Source organism: Squalius cephalus, assembly GCF_949319135.1.
Source record: "Squalius cephalus genome assembly, chromosome: 16".
Lineage (NCBI taxonomy): Eukaryota > Metazoa > Chordata > Actinopteri > Cypriniformes > Leuciscidae > Squalius > Squalius cephalus.
Window position 1 is genome coordinate 35399399 of NC_137137.1, and position 4738 is coordinate 35404136.

General features: G+C 37.4%; 1 long non-coding RNA gene across 1 annotated transcript; it reads right to left on the minus strand.

Moving 5' to 3' along the window:
* Positions 1–1115: 1115 nt before the first annotated feature.
* LOC307173322 lies at positions 1116–3881 on the minus strand. Its single transcript, XR_013823828.1, has 4 exons — positions 3760–3881; positions 3448–3620; positions 2046–2159; positions 1116–1207 (listed from the first exon to the last, which is right to left on the minus strand). It is a non-coding gene; the product is annotated as an uncharacterized lncRNA (long non-coding RNA).
* Between the last annotated feature and the right edge of the window lie 857 nt (positions 3882–4738).

The window sequence follows — 4738 nt, forward strand, 5'->3', positions numbered from 1 at the left end:
TCCCGCTATTATCTGTGTCCTTGTGTGCCTTGATCACTTACCCTCCTGTAACGAACCTAGTCACTGGTCCAATATCAGGTGCCTAGAGTGACCTGTCCCTGTGTCAAGTAACTCTAAATGCTACAAAAGCATCTCCAGGCGCTTGCCAGGGTATTGGGAAGATTGCAGGAAGCAGGACTGCGGTTGAAACGGAGCAAATGTTCCTTCATGGAAAAAGAGGTAATGTTCTTGGGCCATAAAGTAGATGAGGCTGGCCTACACCCGTACCAGAAAAGGTGACTGCTATTCAGAACACTCCCTCGCCAAAGAATGTGACAAGAGTTGAAGGCTTATTTGGGACTGTTAAATTACTACTCACTTAAAAATGTTGGGTTAAAAATAACCCAACGAATAACCCAACTGTGGATTGGTATAGCACCTTCCCAACTGTGGGTTATTTTAACCCAATGCATTGGGTTAAACTCCAGTTGGGTTAAAATAACCCAACAGTTGAGTTAAATATTAATTTTTATTTATGACCTTATTTTAATAAATAAAATACACATTGTTTTCAAATACAGATTGTTTATTTGTATAAACAATACATATGTTTCAACAAATATATTTTTCAATTACAAACTATATATTGGGGAGTCTAGCATTTAATGTAAATTGTGTACATAAATTCAAAAGTGTACATACAACACACATAATAAATTCAAAACCTATGCAAATATGTACAAACAGAACACATTCAAAACCTACACAAAAATGCACATAGCATACATAAAATTGTACAGCATACAGCACACAAAAATTCAAAATGAACACTAAATTTAGAACTACACATTAATAACCTACATTTAATTCAATAACCTATACAAATATGGACAGAATACACAAATTAATAACAATAAATCCTAATCACCACCACTTTATTAAAAGGTCTTCACTGTACACTGAATGCATTGATGTGTTAGTGTAAACATACCTTGAGTAATACAACTACAAATACATATGTTGACTACTGGACCTAATGATGATGATGATCAAAGTTCTTAATGAGGCAGGAACTCCTCCAGATATATTGAAGTTTGCATGCTACAAAAACTCCCAAAATGGGTGCAGAGGTCTTGAAATAGTTTATGTCATAGATGTAAAACATTTTTGAAACACATCAAGTCATGTGGATCCGGGCTTGTCTCATTGTTTCTCACTTGTCTCCAACCTTAAAAGAATAAATAATGTTCAGTTGGGCATACACTGTGACAACATCAACAGTGTTAAATTATGAAAAAGTTACATTAAAGCAGTGCTGTATTGAATTAAATTATGGTCACTCTAATTAGTCATTACACCTGCTGTTAAATGGTTAGTTCACCCAAAAATGTAAAATCGGTCAATAATTACTCGCCCTCATGTCTTTCCAAACCTGTAAGACTTTTGTTCATCTTCAGAACACAAATAAAGATCTTTTTGATGAGTCTTACAGATTTCTGTCCCTCCATTGACAGCTACACAACTATCACTTTTCATCACCAGAAAGGTAGCAAACACATCATAAAGGTAATACATGTTACTCCAGTGGTTCAACCTCAATTTTATGAAGTGACATGAGTATATTCTATCCCTTAACCATAATTTATCACTTTATTTACAACATATTAAACTCAAACGCATGTTCACGAGAGCACCTCGACATTAACATGTTGTGTTAATGCGAGAGCAGACGACAAGAGCGTGAATGCAACAATTATGTATTTTTGCACAAAGCACTTGCGTCGGTTCATAAAATTGAGGTTAGACCACTGGAGTCACATGGATTACTTTAATGAAGTCTTTACTACCTTTCTGGGGCTTGAAAGTGGTAGTTGTGTAGACTGTCAATGGAGGGACAGAAATCTCTCAGATTTCATCTAAAAGATCTTCTTTTGTGTTCTGAAGATGAGCGAAAGTCTTACAGATTTGGAATGACATGAGGAAAGACAATTCTTTTTTTGGATGAACATGAACTGAAGAGCAGTGTAATTTATCAAAATTGATTTGATAGTGTTGCTTTTACTTACAGGCCAAATGTCATTTAAGCTGCGCTTCATTTCAGCATATGTTGGACACACCATTTTTCCATTTGTGAGGTATGGCGATGATGGAAGGATGTCAGGCCATTTCTCCAGGATCATCTTTGAAAGACAAGAAAAAAACAGTTTTCAACTATACCACACGTGTGTGAACCTAATTTCATATGCAGACACAGCGACACAGCCAAAACAATTTTCCAAAATAAGACACCCCTTCCCTATAGAGGGTATGCACTGACGTCACTTTCCCGCCGAAGAGCTGCTGCGTGACTGGATTAAATAGGGGAAACTGCGAAAACGTGAGTAAAACAAACGATTATCAGTTTAAACTAAAGGTTGGACTCGACATAGTGTTCCTTACAACTTAACAAAGATCCAGTGATCTGTGGATATTGACATGCAGCCAGGAATCATGTTTCCTGATATTTATATGAGCCTGATTTCAACACCCGAGAAAAAAAAAAAAAAAAAAAAAAAAAAACTAATTTGCCTGTGAACGCTTTATATAACGACAATATAAGTCCGGATGATCACTTCTATCAATGTTATATATATCATATCGTCCAGCCCTAAAACTTTTATAGTTTTTTGCCAATGTTTATTTAAAAACATCCAATTATGCGCTCCATTTGTTTCTCTGTACTGTAGTGATGGGTCGGTCATGAATGATTCGTTTATTTTAAACAAATCTTTAATATGACTCGGGACTACCGAGTCTGTACTGGAAACAGAAATGATTAGTTCATCTCTTGAGTCTTCGGGTTCGGGTCCGAGTCTTTTGTTCTTCCTGTCAGTCCCATAGAGGCTATGCTGTCAGTAGCGGAAAGAGAAATGATTAGTTCATCTCTCGAGTCTTCGGGTCTGATTCTTCTGAGTCTTTCATTCTTTTGTCACATGACAGCGTCACATAAACTAATCAATTCTGTATCTGGTACCGATTGCATAGCTCAGCTTATGTAGCTGTCACGTGTTGAAAGAAATGACTCGAACCCGAAGTCGATAGACTCGAACTAATCTAATTCTGTCTTCGGCATTACAGACTGCAAAGCTCAGTTTATGAGGATGTCACAGGATGAACGAACGGCTTAGATTGGGTAAACTAACAGACTGCATAGCCTGAAGACCCAGATAAATAAATGAATCGTTTCTGTTTCTCATAATTTGGCCTCTTCCTTGCATTGCAATTTTTTTCTTATTCTAAATGTGATCAACATTTGATGTGTTTGGGGAATTTGGCTATTGACATGTAACATTTAAATACATTCTGCTGAAATTAACGAAATGACTTGAAAAAATATTTATTCATTTTTATGAACGAGATTCAAAGATCCGAGTTAGTAAAATGATCAGAACTTTCCACTACTGTCACGTGCATACATATTAAACTCACCATTCCAAGAAAACTGTGAAGTCTAGGATATTCTCTAATGATTTCTTCGATAGTTTTTGTTCCAGAAGATCAATTCCACGCGCTGCAGTTTGTTGAGGTGGTGTGTGTCTCATGAACTCCTCAACTTGGCTGTGAGGACTTCTTGCTTTCTTTTGCCACTGCAACAGCTCAGACTATATTGAAATTAAAAAAATACTGTATTAAAATTACGGAACACAGCTGGAAAAAAAAAACATAAGTAATTATCTGTACCTGGATCTGTAGTAGCCCCAGCATTGCACATTTGGTATCTCTAATCATTATTCAACTTACCAGCTTGTTAGTAGAGGGACTCCAAGACCGGTGCCAGATAAGGAAGACATCCAAAATGTGTACTGTACACTGTCCAGGACCAGAGTTGAGAACCATTGTCATCCAGCAGCATAATACTTTCATTTACTCCTTTCTGTGTTAGAATGAAGCAGAAAAAAATAAATATTTTCAGAAAAGTAAACTAGTCCTTAAAAACTTGTTACTACAGTAAATCAAGGTAATCTGTGTATAGGAAAACATCAACTTTCTTTAACTAATCATGAACTAATCGTTTATTTGTTGCACAATGTGTTTCCCATTTCAATGTTGTTGAGAATATCTGCACTTTTTCACCTTTCTTTCATCTCGGAGATTTCAGCGAATTCAAACGCTTCTCACTGCACCTCACAGCGCTGTTGTGGTGTCGTGTGACCGATGTCTGAGCTCGCGCCGCTGGACCGAGCTGATAAATGGTCCGTGCACTACGGTTCAAATGAGTAGTAGAGCTCTTTCGTTCCGCATTTAGTGACAATTGTAGTCGCACCTGTACGAAAAAGTACGTTACCAGTCTGGAGCACTGCTTCAGCTGTGACAGCTTAAAGTCCCTTTAAGACATTTTCTATCACGAATACCGTAAAACAGGCGTAATGCTAGATAGTGATTTCAGACTAAGGCCTACTTAGTTTATTACATTTACATTCATTTATTCATTTAGCTGACGCTTTTATCCAAAGCGACTTACAATTGCTATACATGTCAGAGGTCGCACGCCGCTGGAGCAACTAGGGGTTAAGTGTCTTGCTCAGGGACACATTGGTGTCTCACAGTGGATTCGAACCCGGGTCTCTCACACCAAAGGCTTGTGTCTTATCCACTGCGCCATCACCACCCCCAGTAGGTAACTGGTAGTAAATGGTTTCGCTAGTATAATGTTATAATTAATTACTTTATTACTGCTAGCGACCTAACGGCGATAGCTAGGATTAATTCCCAATCGATC